This window comes from Ammospiza caudacuta, chromosome 2 (assembly GCF_027887145.1).
Source record: "Ammospiza caudacuta isolate bAmmCau1 chromosome 2, bAmmCau1.pri, whole genome shotgun sequence".
Taxonomy (NCBI): domain Eukaryota; kingdom Metazoa; phylum Chordata; class Aves; order Passeriformes; family Passerellidae; genus Ammospiza; species Ammospiza caudacuta.
In genome coordinates this window covers 112470858-112492783 of record NC_080594.1, presented here as the reverse complement: position 1 = coordinate 112492783, position 21926 = coordinate 112470858, and the positions used below count along the sequence as shown (strand labels likewise).

The 21926-nt window shown below is 41.6% G+C and overlaps 1 protein-coding gene across 1 annotated transcript in view; it reads right to left on the bottom strand.

Moving 5' to 3' along the window:
• Positions 1–21926, bottom strand: part of LANCL3 (LanC like family member 3) — a 33330-nt gene that overhangs the window by 3722 nt on the left and 7682 nt on the right. The window lies entirely within an intron of this gene.

Sequence of the window (21926 nt, the reverse complement as noted above, 5' to 3'; positions counted from 1 at the left end):
AGTTGATTTACATAATGTGTCTCAAAACCAGAGTTTCATCCTGTCTCAGGAAGTGAATGTCAAATCTTTAGCTGCACAGATGAGGTGAAAAGAGGCCCTGTAAGAGTCTTTCCTTCCCAGAAATCCTTCAGTCTGATGGAAGCTGACAACAAGCAGCCGGCAAGCTGCAGAACAGCAGCCTGCAGACTGGGGGAAGAGGCATTAGGTGAAGACAAAGCAAAAATGAAAGAAGCAAATGTTACAGGCTTTATTGGGACACACTGACCCAGACAGATTTTTCTACAGACAAGATTTATAAAAAAAGGAAGCAAGGAAGAGTTACTAAATCAGTACTACATATGAGGGTTCAGAAACCTCTTTAGTAAAAGAATCAGACTTTCTTCATACAAGAAAATGCTAAGAAAAATGAAGTGCAAGACAGGCTTCTATGAAGATAGACTAGCTATGCCTGTGGACTTTAGCATCACAAACAGGTTAATGCAGTCCCTAAAAATGACTAATGCCTTACTCCTAGAGGTGTCAGAAGTGAGATTGACAAATCACACATTTCACCAGACATGAACTTTTCCATGTTAATGATCTAAAGCATTCAGTGAGAGATCAGTTTTACAGGGTTTAATTACAACTCTAATTACAGGAAATTCACTGCAATCATCAGCAATGTCCTGTGTCACCTAGACCTGGACATTACTGACCAACACCTAGATCAAATACACAATTTAACCAAAGTACTGTTTTAGTTTTAGGGGGAAGCCCATATGGCAGCAGTACTTTGAAGAAATATATTTCAACTCGTGAAAAGAGAACTGAGAAAGCAAAAAGGAAAAATGACACAGAAAAAAAAAAAAAAAGAAAACTTTATACAAATAGCCTTGACAAGATAAACAGCAATTCTAAAATGAACTAGAATATCAGAAAATAATGTCTCTGAAACGTTTCTGAACACATTTGGGTTTGCTATAATTTGTATTATCATAGGACTGAAAATTACTTCTTCAAGTTTAAAAAATACTGATAGGTTTAATATGGAGGCAACATCTGTTATAAACTACATTTTCTCATTTGGACCATAAAAGATGCTACAGATAATTAATGTTACTTAAAACTTGACTGAAAAATAATGATTGAAAGACCTTGTTTGTGTGTCTCACCTTGCTCCATGATAACAAGGGATTTTATTACAGTTGCTCCAAATGACTCCGGTATTTGTACAACCTGGAGAACAACCTAGTTCTCATCTTGATTAGTGTTCTTTAATGTCACTGCAGTAGAATTAAACAAGCCATTAACATCTGGAGACTTCAGTCATTTCCAGTAGTTTTTAAATTAATTGTCTTAGCTTCAGAGAATTTAAAGAGATGGTTTGAATCTTAGCAAATGAGGAGAGCAAAGACAGGGTGAGAAACACTGAATTCTCTCCAGAGCTCTCATTTTACTGTCTTGAAATTTGGGACCTGCTCCTCTGAATTCCATACCTTGTAAAAGCATGAATAAGATCATCCCTTAAAAATAAATGTGAAGGATAAGTTCTTCTAATTGTAATTCTGAAAGGCATGTGGGTTAGAAAAATCTTAATCAGTTCATCTTCTGTATGTAATGATTCCCTCACTTAATATCATCAACTAGCCTTCAATACAAACCATGTTTTGCTCAGCTTATTTTTATGTTCAGCACATTTAATTTTTAAATTGAACTAATGGCTGTTTTAGAATGCTGATTGTGTATTTTAAATGGGTATAAACTTCTATCCAAATCCAGCCTTCCACAGTACTGTATAAAGAAGTATCAGATAAGAATGCACTGCTCACTACTTTTTAATATAAAGTATGTGTAAAAAAACAAAACACTTGAGCACTATGAATACGTAAATCTATATACTAGTATAGAATAGACCAAGTGTAAGTATACACTTTTGGGTGGCATAATGAAATAAGCTAATGAATGTCACCTCTTTTTCAGAATGCAAAAGCAGCCCATATGTAAAGACAGATGAAAAACGGTACTTAAAAGCATGAATGAATGGTAGAAATCAACCCACCTGATCTACTTCCACATGACCAAAAAAAATGGGAAAGAAAATGACCTGTGTATCTTGAAAACAGCCTTATTTCTGGCCTCTTAGACTGGTCTGTGGGGTTACACCAGGCAGAAGTGTCCTAACTAACAGCTAAATAAATAAATCTTTATGTTGACTACAAATACCTCTTTTTGGTTTTGTTTTTTAGTCACAGTCATTGTAGGGTTGCTTCTTCTTTCCAAAAACACTTAATTATGAAGGATTTGCATTTGCTCCTTATTCTGGGAAATGGCTGACTGGAACAGAAACTAACTTACCATCACTATTAGTGGCCTGCCAAAGGCTGAATAATCAGCAATCACATTTAAGATCTCCATTGGTTTGACATATTTTACTTCAATCAATTTTGTGTTAAAATCTCCTTAGATTTCTGTCTCCTTACAAGAAAAAAAATAAAATCTGTGGCTTGTATGGTCCCTCACAGTATCTTTAAAAAAACCACCAAATCTTATGAGTTTAACAATAATCATAGAATGCATTAATCATAACCACAGACAGTGCAACTGTGGTCCTATAAACTTCATTTTCATTTCAGTGTAGTCACTTCCTTGCTCCTGGGAATTACTGAAGCAATGTTTAATTAGGGACAGAAAAGAACCAGAGTGATCATCCTCAGACTTTGAAGGGATAAATCATATATTGATACCATGTTCTCTAGAGCCATCAGATGTTTTGATGCAGAATAAAGCCAATATGAGAATATGCTACCTAGAAAAAAAAAATCATACTCGAGATAAGATGCATATTTTGAGAAAATTCTTGAATGTCACTTAATATCAGCATAGGTAAAATAATTCTTTATCATGTCAGTACTTGAATGGAAGATTAATGACACTAAGAGATATATTGCTAGTGCTTTAAAATTTCACCTAATTCCTTTTTGTATTCTTGAAGACATCACAACCTGTTCTACCACAGAACTACAGTATGGTTTGGGTTGAAGGCACCTTAAAGAAAATTTCGTTCCAAGTCCCTCACCATGGGTAGGGGCACCTTCTACTAGACCAGGCTGGGCAAAGCCCCATCCACCCTGGCTTTGAACAACTTCTCCACAAGAACCTGTTCCAGGGTCTCACCACCCTCACAGCAAGGAATTCCCTCCCAATATTTAGATGCAAGTTGCCTTCTTTCAATCTAAAGTCATGCCCCTTGTCCTGTCACTACATGCCCATGTAAAAGGCCCCTCTTAATCTTTCTGCTGTTTATCAAACACACACATCATACATGTTCCTTTTCCTGGTTAAATAGAGATGGTCTGCCCACTTTAGTCAAAAGAGGTGATTTTGTCTCAGTTGATGTTAGAAATGTTTATTTTAGTCTTCTCACTAGAGTGAAGCTTGGAATATGCATTCCACATTATCCCTGCAATTTCTGTATCAACTGGTCGCTGGAGCTCTTTATTTTCTGTTTTACATCGTTGTCCAGTGATGCTGAGTGCTGCCCAATAATTGCTCCACTCACCCTGGTGACAGCTTCACTCCCATTTACCTGTTAGTTTAAGGAAAGCACACAGGCAGCACTTTAATATTTTCTCTTTGTACCACTGTCTCTGTCTAGGAGCCTGATTTGCAGTAAAAAAAGCCACAGTGATTGTTCATAAAGTCTCTCCATTTTTCTCTGGTGCCACTGCAGACAATATGCCTTTTCCCATAAAGGCACTCCACAATTTTGTGAATTACTTAAGGCAGGTCTCTTTTTTTCAGTAAACCCCTGTTAAAAGGCAGCCAGGAAGTGCTATGTCTACAGCAATCACAGAGCATCATTCTGCTTTTTGTTAGCAATCTCTCACCCTGAGATTGTTTAGTTGGAAGTCAATAATTTCACAACTCCTTTTAATCTACTAAAAGAGATTTTGCAATCATTGGTTATGACAGTGCTAAGCCCCACGTATGTGTTTTGAAAACTGCAGACAGAAATCTTGACCTTGAGGATTAGGCAGAAAGCAGCAGGATGAGCTGTTCTGATTAGAGTAACATTTTCAGCACCTTTTCATTCCTCTGAATGCTTGTACAAACCCCTTGGCTCATTTTGAAAACCACTGCTACATCAAACTGCATACTGTATGGAGTGTATTTGATGACTGTAAGCTTTTAATTCTTTTAACAGGGCTGTATTTATTTCCTTAGAGCTCTTTCCTGTGACAGAAGGCATTACTGAAATCAAGTATCATGATCTTTTGATAGACGCATAAGTACTTTCAGGAGGTAACAGCTACAGTTAATTATTATGGAAAAAACCTTCCATGCACATAAAAACATTTTATTATGCATCTAACACATCAAATCTCTCTCTATTACACTTCTAACAAGCCACTTACATGAATTTGATTGTACACTATTTCTGATGCTGTACAAAGTGTCAAAATAAGCTGTAGAAAATGGGTCAGTCTGCAAATAACATCATAAGAGCTTTGCCATGGCTCTCCTATGCTGGGAGCCCAGCAGAGGGAGCTTGTGAATTAGTTACAATAACTCAAAATGCTGCAAAAAAAGATATACGTATTTGTGTTCAGCAAGACAGCAGACACTGGCTATTTCATGATATTTACTGCAGCACATGGCATTTCAGTTCATTCCTTAAGCTTTGATCTTTTCCTGCCAAAAACAGGGACTGGCATTGTTCAGGAACCTTTCCATGCAATGTTACAGCCAGGTTTTTCTCTTTCAGATGATGATAACACCTGAAGCCATGGAAGAGCAGCAGGTACAATAACAAGGTCTGTCTGCCTCCCCTTAGTGTTATTCCAGTTTGATTGATCTTCCTTTCCTTTGGCACAACTCCAAGTACACAGACACAGAAGCTCATGAGTCTGCTTCCCTCATGAGCACTGTCAAGTACACCCTTCTTTTAAAGATAAAAAATACCTGGTTCTAAATCTCCTGAAACTTTGGTCAATAAATTGGATCAGTTTCAGAAGTACAGTTCCTAATGCAGTCTGTTTGATGCAGTAACAGCACCATGTATTATTTTGAGAGTGTACTTCCCCAGATTTCTCACAGTAACACAACTGACAGTGACAGTGTGGTCAGACTCAGAACAGTTGTGGGAATCCACAAAATCAGAGGGTTTTGGGAAAGCTGCAAAAGGCAGGCCTCAGATACAGCAAACTGTGATTAGAGCCAAGCAGTAGCCATGGGACAGGTCAGCAGAAAAATTAATTTAAAAAGCAGAAAAGGACAAATAGAACAATGGTCTTTCTATAAACGCTTGTCTAGAATAACTCCTTAAGCTACAGAAAAGTTTATCTAGCGAGATATTAGCAAGTTTTAAACTTAATGGAGCTCTGTGCGTTGTGTTTTAAGGCTTACAAGCAGGTATTGTATTTGAAATAAGCAAGCATTGTTTTAACCAAAGGTATGTGTGCTTATGGTGGTTGGACGGAACTACTGTCAATGTGCTTTTACTTTGTGTCATTAGTCAAAAAACTTTTAAAGTAAGTTGTAACATTAAGTTCTTTGTCTGCTGCCTGGGATGTGAGCTGCTGGCATCTTCCCATTGCCATAACCATGTAATGAGACTGATGCTGGAAAACAAAACAGCTCAAGGCAGTTCCACAGCAGTCCTGTCCCGTTTGTGATTTTTACAGAGACCCCAGCGGGTGATAAACAACTACTGCAATGATTCTGCCAGTTCACTGGGAAATGGTACTTCACTGCAATCCTGAGTGAGTCAGACTTCTCCATCGATCCCATTGGCACTGCTTGTTTTTAGCATGTGAATTTGGGGGGGTTTGAGGCTTGCTCTTTACCTCAGCAGCATGGACTAGAAAAGCCAGTCCTGTCCTGTTTTGTGGGTCACTGATCATGACTCCAGTCAGAAACTGAAGGCTGCTTTTAATCCTGATGAATCAGATTACTGGCAAATAAGACAATACAGAAGTTTTTTTTTTTTACATTAACAAAGTACAAAACTTCCACAGGTCCCACCTGCCAGGACTGTGTAGCACTGAACCCATCAAATTCTGCTGTTAGACCTGTCCTTCAGAAGGGGAACATGAAGTGCTGCAGAAAAGGATGGAGCACGACTGTCACCGTAGACAGGTGGCTGGCTCAGAGCAGCTGGTGCTGCTACACACTTGGTCAAATGCAATGAGCATCTCAATTCCTTATGTCTCCACTTAAAAAATGAGAGTTTCAAAGAAAAACAATTGTTTCAAAGAAAAACAACTTGTATGGCATTCACATTCTCTGACCATGATTTCTTCGCCCAGGGTTTTTCTCCCGGCAAGCTGAAAGGCAAAGAGAGGCCTCAGAGAAAAGAAAAGCAATTCTTGTCTCCTTTTCTTCTCCTGTGTTGTGCCCATGTGGAATGTGTTTGGAGATTGCTTACCCAAGGTGATTTCTTGATTGGACTCTGCTGTGACTTGTTTTCACTCTCTGGCCAATCAGGGCCAAGCTAATTGGGACTCTGGAGAGAGTCATGAGTTTTCATTATTATCTTTTTAGCATTCAGGAAGTATCTTTTCTGTATTCTTTAGTATAGTACAGTATTCTTTAATAGAATATAGTATCATAAAGTAATAAATTAGCCTTCTGACAACATGGAGTCAGATGCATCATTCTTCCCTGCCATAAGGCTCACCATGAATTCACAATACCTTTGTGGTGGGTGACAACATTTGGGGTCTTTGTGTGCACTGTCCACACACACTTCTCTCCCTTGTGATTGTCACTGATGGGCATTTTGATTTGTCCTGAAGTTAGAACACCAGGCACGAATTAGAGGACTGCCCAGCTGGCCCAACCTCCAGCAGCATTTTACCCCCTTTTGCAGGCTGCTGTGTACAACAGTCAGTGCAATAACCACAATTTCCCCCATGCTGGAATGCACTCAGCTCCCTGGCAGGAGGGTGCAGCCAGGTGGGCATTGGCCTCTTCTCCCACATAACCAGGGACAGGACAAGAGCACAGAGCCTGAAGCTGTGCCAGCGGAGGTTTAGCTTGGACATTAGGAAGAATTTCTTCACAGAAAGGATGATTAGACATTGGAACAGACTACCCAGGGAGTCACTGTCCCTGGAGGTGTTTAAGGAAAGACTGGATGTAGTGCCATGGTCTGACACATTGAGGTTCAGTCACAGGCTGGATCTGATGATCCCAGAGATCTTTTCCAACCTGATTGTTTCTGGGATTCTGTGATTATGCAAGCAATCACACAGTTCCTCCTGCATTCTTTTCTTAGGACATTTCTCCCTAGGTGTTCTCATCTTAGGACAAATCACAACGCCCAGCAGACACACGGGGAAGGGAGAGGGTGTGTGTGGAGGGGGAGGAAGCACAAGAAGACCTGAATATCTTGTTGCTGCTGCACTTTTCTTCAAACTCCCGCTACCCTGGGTCAATGAACAGAGAGAGGGAAACATGAGTTCTTCTTAGTCACACTCAGGCTCCCAACACCTCCTACTCTGCTGCACCAGGGTGTGGCTGGATACACCTATCCAGCTGTAAAACAGTGGCTCTCCTAAGTCTTGGGAAGGAACAAAACAGTTCTCCACCACTATCATTACTTGAAGAAAGTAGGGAAGCACCAGCCCACTGCTCTCTGCTGCTGGAGAAATGAAGCAGGGAGGATGCCAAGGACAGACCCCAGATCAGAGCAGTTCAGATCATCACCATGACTGAGGAGGTATCAGTCTGCCCCCTGAGCTGAGGTCCTGCTCAGCAGCAAAGCCAGCAGGGCAGTTCCAAAGCCAGCAGGGCATTTCTCAGGAGGAAAATTCCAATCCCAGGAGAAGGGAGGGATCCCGGGATGCCCTCCTGTGCTGAGGCTTTTGAGCAGCAGCTGTCTGCACCCCAGCTGCATTCCTCTGCTGCCTAGTCGAGGGTTAGAGTCACCACAGAGCACAGAGAGCCAACAATTTAATTTCAAGCATCTCTCCCTAGAATTGCACCCAAATTCAAGAGCATGAATTGAAAAGCGTGTTTAAAAACATTAAAAAGATTTGCAAATTAAGTGACAAACAAACCCAGCACTGCTTGGAGAGGCTTTTTCTTACATTACAGAATTCTACCCCAACCTTTTTCAACAGACATGTAAAATCCTTTTTTTTCCCTTTTTCACTGTTATTACTGACTAGCCACATAATGCATGGCTGAGCAATTATGGGGCCACAGACCCTGGGAACTGACAAAAATGGATGGATCAGAGATCACCTTTCTGCAATCCAGATCCTTGTCTGGAGCTCCTGTGTATCAGCCACTCCCTCACCAGACACAGGAGCAGTTTATGAGAGCTGTAAATAGGCAGAGGATTACTGCTGCAGGGATACTGCTTTCCTTTCCATTCTCCCCTCACAGGTAGGAAGATTATTCATGTATAAACTTCATCAGTGGGAAATCCTTTGACTCTGTTTAGTCTCAGTCAGGAGGTAAATCAGTGCAGGAGCTCTGTAACTGACTCATGCCAAAACCACAGCAGAGCTGTCAATTCCTGATGGGAGATTTATCCTTTGCACTGCAGACAGGTGTCCCTGGCAGTGCTGTGTGATGATGACAAACACCTTCCACTTGCTCTCCTGCAGGGGTAACAGCGCTGTAGCTGCACTGCCCCAGCATCCCATCCCATTTATAACACTGCCAAGCAAGGAACATCTGCTCTGCCTGTGAATACTGGAGCAGCTTACTGCCCCTTAACAGCAGCTCTGCTGGTTCTCTGGAAGTGATTCCATGCCTTCATCTGCTCCACAGACATTTCCTGTGGTAGCAAAGCTGTCCTGGTGCTTGGGCTGGAACATGAATGCAATCTATGCAGGGTATAAGAAGTACTATCCACGCTTCCAGCTCCAGAGCAGCAGGAAACAGGATTAATGAAACTGTCCTTGCAAGAGACAAAATCTTTGTAACCAGCAATGAGACACCCTCCCCAAACACTGCATTAACCCCTGGCTTTAGCCTGAATTTAAAAATGATGCAAGTCCAGTTCATTCAGGCACCATCATTCACTACTAGGAACTCAGGCAGGCTGCTTCTTGGGAAAAGGAATTTATTATTCTTTAAACACATTTGCAGCTCAGCACAAGATGGGCAGAACTCGATTTCAAGTTAGTCAGTAAAGGTTAAAATTAGTCAAAAGGAAACTGACTCAGGCTGAGCGTTCTACAAATGAAAATGACAACTGTATCTAGAAACCAAAGAAAGCTGTTGAGCCATATCTGAAGATGGCTTGAAAGTCTCCAGAAAGAACTGGACACTTCTGTTTCTTCATTCTTTTACTTCATCAGTTGAAGATATGAGATCCAAAAAAACCCCCAAATTAAACTAAGAGATTATACTTAAAAGCAAAATGTAATACAACAAATTAAAAGTAGAGGATGAGGACAGAGAAAGATTGATTGCTAATTCCTTGAGAATATCTCTAAGGAAGCTCATCATTCAATTCATCTTAAGTAACACCATATCTTAATCACTGCCAGTAATGGAAAAGAGCCTTCTCAGCCTCATGCAGCACTTTATTTTTTCAATTTGTCAAAGTCACTTCAACTATTAGATCATTCTTATGGCTTTTAATATCAAAGTCCTCATTGACCTGAATGGGTCCCGACTGTGGAGACTGTTACACCTGGCAAGTATCATGTAAGAAATGCTGAAAATTTTACAAGTTTGTTAGGGTTTCTTTGTCTTGCTAGTAACACCATAGGGATGGCTTGTGGTTTGTTGGGACTGATAATTCTGTCCAAGTTGGCACTTAAAGACTTAGATTAGAAGAATATGAAGTACTTGACAGAGTAAAATGCTGACCTCACTTGCAGAAGCTGAGTAGAGACAATTAACAGATCCAGCTGAGCAAATGTCCAACTCTTCAAGCACTGATCCTACTCTCATTTCAGTCAGTCTGAGGGAATTGACTAGCACATGCACTGCCATTCATTGCTCTAAACCAATGTGGAGTGCATGGTTAGTGGCAATAAAAAATATGTGGGCTTTAAAAATCACTTTTTCCCAAGGCTGTGCACACTTCATGCCTATTGAAAAAAGCTGCTTTTATAAGCAGTAGTTCTCCCTCAGACTCTCAAAGAACTGCCAACAAATATTCTCATGAAGACTGTCTCCTGTGATGAGCCAGGCAACATGTCTTCTGTATCTGAATGAAAGAGACTAAAAATTGCAGTTGAGGTATGAGGCACCACTCCCCCAAAGCCAGAATTCCAAATAATGTATTTTCTGTGGAGGCAGAGCTCGGGCTCTACTCGTGCTATAGATCTTCTTTGCTACCACAAATACATTGTTTGAAGAATTAAAATAAAATTAATAAAATTAATGAGTTTGAAAAAATAAAGTTTTGCAGTTTATATACACACCAGCAGATTGTACTGGATCAAATTATCTCTCATCTTGCTTGATAGTCAGTTTAACAGGAATCACTTGCCTTTAAAACTAATATCCTAGGTCATCATTCACAGATGCAGCTGAGACAGTCAGACATTTACAGTTTTAGTGGAGAAGGTTTTTTCTGTCAGGACTACAGGATTTAGCCTGGACTACACCTGTCAAAAACATTTTACCACTTATCAACAAATCAAATATTACAATGTAAGCAGTTGTACATGCACTTAATTTGACATATAAAGTGTGTTGCTGGGTGTCACAGGTTCATTCTTTCTTCTTTTTTTGGCTTCCTTGGAGTTTTGTTCAGCATTGTTGACATAGTTGCAACTCACAAAATATACCAGGGACATTTGAAACTCAGAAAACAGAGACTTCATCCTATACATTTTTAGGCAGCCTTATATTTTTTCCCTCTTTATGTTAAAACTCCTCATCTGTCACTATCATCCAGTTCTTTCATCTTCCTCATGCAAGAATTCCCAGTTTACTTCCAGTGCCTGCAGGCTTCTTTTGGTAACGTTCAGACCTCCTCCTCCTGAACAAGTGAACGTGCGTCATCCACAGGCTTTCCAAACCAAATAAGAAAACAGAAACATCTCATCAAAGCCTCGTGGCAGAAGTGCTGGAACCAAAAAAAACCTGATGGAGGAGGAGAGGCTGCAGAAAGCATTTGGAAAACTGTCCATAAAAGACTGTACAGCTTGTTACTGTTAAAATTTGCAGAAATTAACAACTACTCATTCCTTCGTTTGTTTCAAATTAAGGCTCAGAAAGAGAACACAGCATCAGAGGCTCCTAACTACAATGCCTTCAATGCACTGGGGTTATTTTTCCACGTTTAAAATGAATAAAAGCTTGGGCTTCCAAGCTGACAGGCTGCCTAGGGATGCACAGAATGCCCCCTGATTAATCCAGGTACAGCTGTAACAGCTCAGCCCCTCAGAGCCCCTGACCTGCTCGAATGTCGGGGTCTCTGCTGGTCAGAGTGACCCCGAGAAATGTTAGAAAGTCTCTTTTCCCAACCTGGCGCTTGAAGAAGGAGTCAGAGCTCTTCATTTCTCAGTCTCAAGGTTGTTCATTGTTTCTTATCTATAAAATTCTTTCTCCTGCCCTCCTGAGGTCCGTCCAGCAGGACAGTCCAGGCACTCTGCCTGCCCCCAGGGTGGTGTTATGTCTTTATACTAAAAACTACGTGTACAATGTTTACAACTACTTTCCAATACCCATGACCTATGTTAGACAGTGAGCTTCTACTCTAAACCAATCTGTAAGTGCCAACATCACAGCAGAAGATGGAGGCCAAGAAGAAGAAGGAGAAATGCAGGACACGCCCAGTTCCCTCCATCTTGCCCCCTGAACCCCCATACCAAAAAGGGGTATAGGGGTTCAGGAGCCAAAATCTACTTTTTCACCTCGTGATAACATCACTATTATTCTGCCTAAACTGTTGTGGCTTGCTGATCTTCATCTAAAGTTGATAATTTTTTCCATGGGTCATAACCAAACCCACAGGTGTTCTGGGCTCTGTGCCAGGGTCTCTGAGCCCCCTGGCAGGGTCCTGGCCATCCTGGACAGCCAGAGGGATGTTCTGGGTTCCCACACTTGAAATGTGACACTCAGGGAGGAGAAGGACCTGAACTGTGACAATTCTCTCAGAGCTGAGAGCAGGGCTGCTATCTCTGCTCCGTGTATTGCAGCACTGCAGAAAGCAAACAGAAAGTGTTAGGATGCATGAGAGTAACACTGAAATGATTATTTAACAGCTACTTTAGCACTGATTGCTTTGTTCTTTCTTAGGGTAATTCTCTGGGTCTGTTCTCCCATTATCGAAATAAACAAAACAAACAAAGCAGGAAGTCAAGCAGAAACAAGGACTTTAGAGGTGATTAAGAAATTCTTCTAAGTGAAGCTAACATCTGTTTTCTGGACAGGAGATAATGTGGTTAAAGGAGATAATGTGATAAAGTACACAAAAAATTACTTTATCTTGCAATGTGCGAACAAAATTATGGTTTATGAAAAGCTGCAAATTTAGAGGCAAAATATTTCTCCGCTCCCCCAAGACTCAGTAAAATAGGGAAATTACTTCTGCAAAATTTAGCTGAGTCCACTCACATTGTGCAATTTTAACAAACCAACTGAACTCTTCCGTAATTGAGAACTTTTAGAAAGACCTTTGGCTTGGCTGTTGGAAGTGCTCCACTGCTCCAACTGAATTAAATTTGAATTCTTCAGATCCTGTGCTGTGTAAATAAATAATTTATCACCTTTCAACCCATCCAATATTACAATGTAAGAACATTTATTCCTGACTGCAAGAGACTGGGATGTTAATGGTTAATGACTCAAACAATTTCCCATTTGTGCTTTGCCCCCCCTGAGGGCAGGCAGTGAGTTTTGGGTGTGTGGTGGTGAAGCCTGGGGTCCCCATGAGAACAAGGGTGTGAGCACCCAGCACTGAGGGCTACAAGCCAGGCATTGAGCCAGGTAGGACCCTGCAAGGTGGGATGGTGCCTTTTACCATGCCAGTTGTCCTCCCTCAGTTGTGAAACTCCCTCTGCTACCCCAGGGAAAGCTGAGGGTGTTCATCCCCTCTGGTAGGGCCTAACTAGCTCAAATGGATTGACTGAGAGGCAAGAAGGGCTCTTAAACCATCAAAGACCCCCAGAGCACCTCCAGGCTTATTTCTGAGGCTTTCCCCCAAAGGACTGAAAGTTCCCTCACCAGGGAAGTTACCTGGGTATTCTCACCAAGCCTAAGCATACATTAACCCATTGAACTTTGTGTTTTGGGGGCTCCCCCCACCCCCAATGCATCAAGACTGTGACCATCACTTTGACCAATGGACATCAAAACTGCATCAAATCTCACTACAGGATTCATTGGTGGGATACCTTTCTACTCTTATGCTTTTTTTTCTTTTCCCTTGTACATTTACTTGAGTGTTATTTTTATGCTTTTATATTGCTATATTACTGAAGATAATAGTAACCAAAATTATTATTTTTGGCCACGTACCTGCTCTCCTTTGCAAACAAACTATGCCAAAATAAACCCTATGGATATATACTCACAGACATCAGTTATTCAGTGTTGTTTCATTCTGATCTGCCCCAAGGGATGTATTAACAACTTGGGCTACTTTTGCCTCCAGGGATGGGTCACAACACCGCCAGATGTTGCAAGGCCAAGTCACAGAATCAACTCCCAGAAGTCAGCCAATGAATTCTGGAAGAAAAATGAACCCTTGTGTTTCAGAGCATAAAGCCAGTCCTCAATGAAAGCAGGTTAGGCACGTTACAGACAACACATTTCAGAACCACTTTCCACAGACATTTGCGTGGCTGAGTCATCCAGCACTGGTACAAGACATTAAAGCAGATGGAGCACTAGAAACAAATCCTGAAGGAGAAAGATTTGTTTATACACTGTAGTGCTCCTCACTGCAATCAAGTGGAAGCATCCAACTGTCCATGCTGTGCTGTGTGTGAAACAGTTTGAAAACTGTAATTTAAACCTGTTGTGCAGTTCCTGTGCCTCTGCCATGCTGCAAGCAACAGTTTCATCCCTTGCTGCCACTCCAGGTGACAAAGACAGCGCTTGGGGCACTTCCCTCCAGGCTGTGCTCTGAGGAATGTTCGAGTAGTAAACGGGAGTAATTTCAATCAGAGGTGCAGTTAGATGCTCCAGCCATCAGCACACTCTGCTGAGAGGCATCAGCTTAAATCACTGCCCTCCGTCAGAAAAAGAAGGGAGGGGAATTTGAATTGCCAGCTCTGTGATGAAATCTCAAGGTTATTACATACAAAAAGGAAGACCCCCCCACTTGCACTGTAATTTGCTCAGAGCCCATTTGGTCTTAACATCTGCAAGGGTGACAAGAGGAGAACATATTCTGCCCTTGCTACTGGGAAAAGATGTGATGCCAAATTTGCTTTTACTCTGCAGCAGGTCAGACCCTTGGGGCTCTGTGGGAAGAGCCATTCCAGCACACTGGGCTAAGTGGGGTGTGCTCCCCAGCTGCAGCTTTACAGCCTCCTCTGGAGGATGCAGAGATGAGTTATGGCAGGTGAGATGGAGTGCAAACTGCCACTACCTGTGGGAAAACTGGAAGGAGTTGCATAAACACGATGGAGAAAAGGCAGCACTACAAATCTGTACCAGAGCCCCACAGATGGGGAGTGATGGAGCTGCTGGCCAGTGAATTTTTGCACGGCTTATGTGACCCCAGCACAGCACTCTGAGGATTTGCATGCCTATCAAAAGATGCCCAGAAGATTTCCAGGCCATAAATCAGGTGCCTTGGACATTTAAGCAAATCCAACTTTATTCACCAGCCCAGGAAAGTTTTTACTACAAAACTGTTGATGCTTTGGCATCCCAGGTGAGTTTTAGGCAATGGAAAGACCTGAGGATTCACAGACAGTGAACACAAGATATGTTGGATGGTACAGCTGTGTAAGGAGTCCAAAATGGCACTGACCTTGTGGATGGCATGTTGTGATAATGAGAAATGTTATGGCTTGTCATTGATATTAGCTGTTCACTCCCATGGAGAATGAATGCAAAGGAATGTAAGGATAATTTACATTAAAGGAAGTGCTGAACTCTGATGTATTCAGGCCTTGTCATGTCCACCTCACCTGAATCTCACTTTCTTCCTAGCACACAGGGTAAGTATTACAGATATTTCTTTGCAGATACATGTGCTTACACTAAAAAATAAAAATAAACTTTGTTTTAGCTCATTTTAAATCTCTTGAGCTGTTCTCATACTTTCCCTCTGCCTGTGCATAATGTCTGGCACGTGCTTCAGTTTAAATGCCAAAGCAATTCTTATCCAGATACCTGCCTCTTCTGGATGATTAATGAATGTAATAAATTAGGCTGGTTGCTACATCAGCCCCTTATTAGTACTTATGATTAGCTTTGCTTGTGGTTCTTCCAGCCAAATCTAAATCCACAATGTCCCATCCAAGCCAGCATCAATTAAGTTTTCAAAGATCATCTTTGACACAGCATCAAAAGAGCTATTCAAATGTAAACAAGGTATTGGCTACTTTCATCAGCCACTAATTTTATGATTCTGTTGTTTACAAGAAGTGATCCTGCTTGTCTCAAAAGACTTTTTTATTCCATGTCATGCTGCTTTATATGCACAGTTCTGCTATGCAGATGTATGGAAGTATGTCTAAATATTTGCTGCTGAAGAACAATGTGAACCTGTGAAATTAGTTAAATGGGGTAAATGACAAAACAGCATCACTCAGAGGCTAACTAAGGCATAAATTAGTCACTTGAAAGTAGCACCAGCCCTGCCTTCAAGCAGGGGGAATTCTAGAGAACTCCACGCTGGCATCATGCCACTTTTACTTTGTGTGATGATCTGCGATTTGTGCCATGCCAATGAGCCACTGAATAGAAATATCAACTTAAGCTACAGGAAGAATGCTGACAACATAATGCAGGGAAACCAGATGAAGGTGATCAAGTCCTCTGAGTCATCTGAATTTTACTCTATCCTTAGACTGTGGTGGCAGCCTGATGTAGTAAAAATCCTGATGTCCTGTGTGTGGCTCCCAGATACTCCAGGGCACATGGACAAGAAGGCTCTGAAGCCAAGGACAGTAACAAAAGAGTTTCCAGGGGCATGCAGTGCCATTAGTGCTGCCTGAAAATATGCCCACAACTCCAAACACAATCCAAGCCATATTTCAAATACAGACAGTCACTTATAATTCGGCACTGCCACATTTCAAGGGCAGAGTAAGAGTCATGGGATTTATTTGAGGAAGTGTGGAATTCTGTGCTCTCTAAAACGTAGCCTGCCTGGTAAGTAATGGGATTACTATCTCTACTTTCCTTGTGGTTGCAAGATTGCCATTTGGTACTATAATAGAATAGGAATATTTTATCTATGTTCCCTTTATGCTACTTTCTCTCAGTTCTCAGTAAACCAAGCAGATTTTGGGAAAAAGAGCCTGCTGTGTCTGAAGGCACAGTTTAGATTACTCTTAGAGTTCAAACCTCACACAGCAAGGAGGAAGAATAAGAGCCATGAGAAAATCACACCACTGCCAACAGTAATGAAGAAATATTCACAGCTCTTGGCCATTAGCTTGCATGTAATTAACTAACAGGAAATACAATTCCTCATGTTACAGATGACACAGGGTGCCCTGGGAGCACTCAATGCCATCTTCTCTTTTGCTGGATTTGTCATTTTACATGATTGTTCTGTGCAGCCCCACAGGAGGAACTGAGCAAAGTGAGACAGGAGGGCCCCACACAGCTATTTCTGGACCTACAGATCACAAAGTGTATTTTCCAAGGCAAGCCTGTTAAGTCAAAATACATGTATTTAAAGCTCTTTACCAGATGCCATTCATAGCCTATTTTGTGTGCTTGATATTCTGATGCCCTTGGAACAAAACACCTTCACTTCAAGGGCCTGGAAGGACACTGAAGTCCTCTGATGTCTGTCATGCAGAATCTGGAAGAGATTCCACAAAGATAACAACAGGAAAAGAACCTCCCTCATAGCCCCCCGTGCTTGAGGGGTGTCCTGGCCATCTGCAGACACTGGAAAGAATGTTTTATTTGCTTTATCATCCCCTGGCCTGTAATTGCAGAAAAAGGTTTTGTCTTTTTCCCCTGCTGCATCCATGGCTGCTCACACATCACCTGGGACAGGGAATTCTCCTCCTCCACTGCCAAACAGCACGTGAGGTGTTTGATAACTCAGTCAGGAGATAATGTTCCTGCAGTGCAGGGCCACAGGCACTTTTAGGGTATTTTTTGTCTTCTTTCACTTGTGGGACATGGTCTACCTCCTACAATGATGCAGGCATTTTCACTGACACTCAGAGCTGCAGGGTGTGAGGCTCTTGAGAAGCCTTGCAGCATCCACTAAAACAGAGAAAAAAGAAATCTTTGTACCAAAACTTTTCAGATCCACAACCTTCCCAACTACCTGCCAGAACCAGGAATGATTTTGTCAAACCTTAATATTTTGCTACTAAGAGAAGATTCCGCCCTTCCTTGGTACAGCAAAGAGTGACAGGAGGACCATGGTGCTGAGTGGGTCCTTTTGACCCTTCTGAACTTCCCTGCTGGCAACTCCAAGGGAAAAAAATTACAATCCTTCACCCCTTCAAGGGACTAGAGAAAGTCAGAGGAGGTGGAATGGCATTGTGAGGCTGCTTTTGGGGAAAAGAGGGAAATGGGGCAGGAATGTGTTTTCTGTGTACTAACTCCAGGATAGCTCAGCCTGGAGAGGAGAGCAAGGGAGACAGAGCCAGGACCTTCCTAGCGATGCCCACTGACAGAAAATTCTACTTAAATATAAAAAGAAGCCTTTTTACTGTAAGGGTGGCCAAGCACAGGAACAGGTTGCCTAGAAAAGGCAAAGAGCAGAGATATTCAAAACCAAGTGGGCACAGCCCAGGGCAATCTGCTCTTGTGGGCCCTGCTCTGAGCAGGGGGCTGGACCAGAGCATCTCCAGAGGTGCCTCCAGCTGTGGCCATGCTCTGACCCTACAACTGAGCCAAATCCTAATCTGAGTATGCTCATCCACTCTTCAGATAGATGGTGTAGATTTTATTCATTTAGAGACCCTTAGATTCAAGTCCAAGTTTGACTTGGCTTACCTGTGTGTTGGTGGTTTGTTTTTTTTAATATTTTTCTACCAAAATAAGGTAGCAGTCCCACAGTGCTTAGAGAATAAAATCAAAATAGGACAAGTGCATTCACACTACAACTCTGTCCATGTTTTGTGTCCTGGGTGTGTAGGAGTTAAATGAGCATTATTTATAGACATTTTTGATGGCATAATAAAAAATACATGTATGGATGAAAATGGGAGCCTGGCATAAGAAAGCTCATGATTGATTCAGTTCTGCAAGACCAAAGACAAACAAATCAATATTTATTTAAGGAGCCTGAACAAGTTTCATTTTCTGTTCCACTGCTAAGAATTTTCCACAAGTTCATATTTGATCAACTTAGCTCTGATCAAATTTAAACAGCTCCATGTGGAGTGTGTATCTTGCAGTCCATTGCTATTTTAACTGGAATTTTGACTACTTAATCACTGGCTTATTCCCAGAAAAATTAAAGCAAGTATAGCATTAGCCATTTCACAGATGGCAAAACGAAGAGACAACACTGAGCTTTATCTTTACATTAGCAACTAAAATAAATCACAAGAACAGACTAAATTTAACCTCCAGACACTTCAGATTTCACTTACTCCTTGATTTCTTATGCGGACAAAATAATTGACTTAATACAGCCGTCTCAAAGAGGTTGATCCAAGTGTACTTCCACAAAAGAATTCTCATCACTTCACAGATTCCCCTGGATATGTACTGGCACACCTCAAGTTACAACACAGAATGACATATTCCCAGTTTAATTCAGGGAACAAAGGAAAAGAGATTCTCTTGTTGGCATTAATGACACAAAGCTCCTTCAGGTGAAGCAGCTTCTCATCTTCCATATCTCAGCACAGTGTTCAATGATTCCCTGCCACCACATGACCCCTTCCTACTTCACTTGTTCAGAGAGTAAGAGCCTGAATGAGAGATGTGGGACTCCAGGGGCTCTCCAAAATGCAATTTATTCCATCCAAGAGGTTACAGCAGTCCAGGGTGGTGGGTGACAGAGCCTGTGCCTATAGCTGTCAGCTCCAGCTGCAGGCAGGCCTGGAGACCCTTTGGTTTTGGTTACAGTGCATTATAGACCTTTCTTTGCTGAGCATCTTAATACAGCAGAACCAATCTATACCTTAACTTTTCTCTACAGCCTATCATGACTACTATAATCATCATATTCATGTTACTACTCTATAATTACTAAAAGTTAGTACATTACAGTTTAAACCAGAAGTTGTTTTTCAGTTTTCTTGCAGTGGAAAAAAAATCTGAGACCTTTTTTCTACTTGCAACATTGGCAAGCTTGTTTGCCTGTGCTATCTTTCTGCTTGGTAAAAACATCTTCTTGTTTGAGATGGGTTTATCCTTTGCTCTAAGTCATCAAAACCCCTTCTAACTAACACACCATTTGCCTCCTTGGTTATCCAGTCAGACTGGCTCAGCAATTCTTTTCTTCTATATCAAAACTTGCTTTCACTTCTATTCCTTCTTCAGATTCTACATTCAAAAATTCTTTCTGCCAAGCACACATATCTGTGTCAAACTTTCTTGTCAAACTTTCATCCTCCCCAACATCAGAGACCTTTCCAGAAGAATACCTGTCCATGAGCTGCAGCCCATTAAAAGGCTGCTGGACAATGGCAGGCCATGAGCTGGTGTGGGATGCAAACACCTTACTCTGCTGTGTATGGGAAAAAGACCTGGAAGAGACAGAGAAAGGTTCTTTGCCAGAACCATGTGTCCAACTTCTGGCCCTCTTCAGAAAAGGCTGGAGGGAGACTGGCAGAGTGCAATGGGAATGACCAGAGACAAAGGAAACATGACACACATGGGAAGATTGGAAGGATTAGGATTGTTTAGAGAAGAAAAAAAAATAAGGGTAAAAATTGTAACAGTCTTGAAATTATAGTATAAAGAGCTTCTGCAGAGAGGAACAGTTTCTTGCTATTTCTCATTGGAAAGGACAAGGAAATCAGGCTTAAATTACAGAAATATTCAGATTATGATTAGGCTGGACTTTCTAACAAAGCAGTGTGTCAGACACCCAGGGCAGACTGCAGATCCCTCACCACTGACTGAGGGTATGAAGAGCAAGTGAGGGAGGGGCTGTAAGGAATGACAGGCACAGGGGCACCTTCCTGTGGGCTACATTACCTCTCAAGGTCCCTGTAAGCTCTCTGATTGTGGTATGATATTATTTGGCTGTCAGGACCAAGCAGACAAACTGCAGAATGCCACCAATATGGAATAAGCAATAATTACCATCTTCCAATTCTGCACTGACCCCCCAGCACAGAGCTGCTTTGTCCTGTGCTGCTTCTAGACCCAGGCCCACACAATTTTAAGAGCAACCTTCATTTAAGAGCAGCCTAAATATGATCAGCATATCCCAAATTTATAATCCTCAACCATGTTAACACTGTACCAATGAGGGACTGGAAGCATCCTTTGAAGAAGATTAGCCACACAAAATAACTAAATGCCTTGGACAGACAGAAGGTGTATTTATCTGCCACGTTCTTTTTCCTCCCAGATAATTCAATGCTATCAGACATCCCTTCCATCTCACTCATGATCCACTGCTCTTCAACAAGAGATACCAAGCCATTAAAATGAAGAATTCAGGAATGCTGATCTACTACAAAAATAGATTTATGGTTCCTCTCTCAGACATCAAAATATACTGAGCTGAGAAACACCAAATGACTCAGCCACAGCTTGGACTGCTATTAAAATACTTTTTGATCCTGTTTGCCTAAAATGAAGCAGCTATTTTAATTATTTTGCCTTGGTACTCCAGCTCAGTAACTGTCAATTGAAAATAAGCCTACAACATAGATAAGAAATAACTGGTTTTGACAGGATATTGTCCCTGAACTCTGCTGTAATGGAGTGGACAGAAGGTTACACAACATCACTCAGTGTAATCTCAGGCTTGTCAATGGTCAGAGAACTCCCTGCCACGACAGACACAAAGACATGTTTTGACAGATCATCTCATCAAACACAGTGACCTGATTGCATATCTTGAATTCAATTTCTTTTTAAAAATGGGGTAGAATAGAGAAGTTGGGTGACAGCAGGACCATGGGACTTGCCCATTTCAATTGATCCTCTCAGCAGAGCTTCACTGCTGCTCAGAGGCAAGGCTGGGAACCTGCTCTGCAATCCTTGCCCAGCCTGCCAAGGGGGCTCTAGGCTGATTTTAACATTGTCCAGCTGAATTAACACAGAAAAGCAGGTTCTGCTGATTTAATGGAGGTGAGACGAAAGAAGAGGATCTTTTTTACATCTGCACCCTGACAGTTGTGGTGCATAGTTCTGATACACCTTTATGTAAAAAGCCAATGTTCTAACAATGTGTATTAAATGGCTACAGAGGAACTTACAGCTTACTTTCGTCCCTCCATTTCAGTGCTGTGAAGTGCTGAGGATGCTACACTTTTACAGAGTAATTGTTGTTAGCCTGGTGCTCTTTGCTTTCTCCCTGGAGCAGCTCAATCCTTCATATCCTCCTTCTTCAGCCTGGTACCACAGAAAGGTTACTAACAGCATCCCTGTTCAGGTTACACACTGATTTATAGTATTACATGCATGTAACATGAAAATGTCAGTGTCAGAAGTACAGCAGTGCTCATGAAAAAGCCTTTATTTGCTTCCAGACATCAGTAGTTGTCTCAGTTATTCCTCAAAGAAAATATGGAATAAAAGACATAAGGCTGTACTCTGATTTGCAAGCACTGAATGTGATGACAGCTATTTCTGTAAATGCATGAGTGTATGCAAAGAGAGTATGGGGACAGAATGGGTGACAAACAAAAAACAAGCAGACAAAAAGAGTAATTTTCCTCAACAAAAATGTAGTTTAC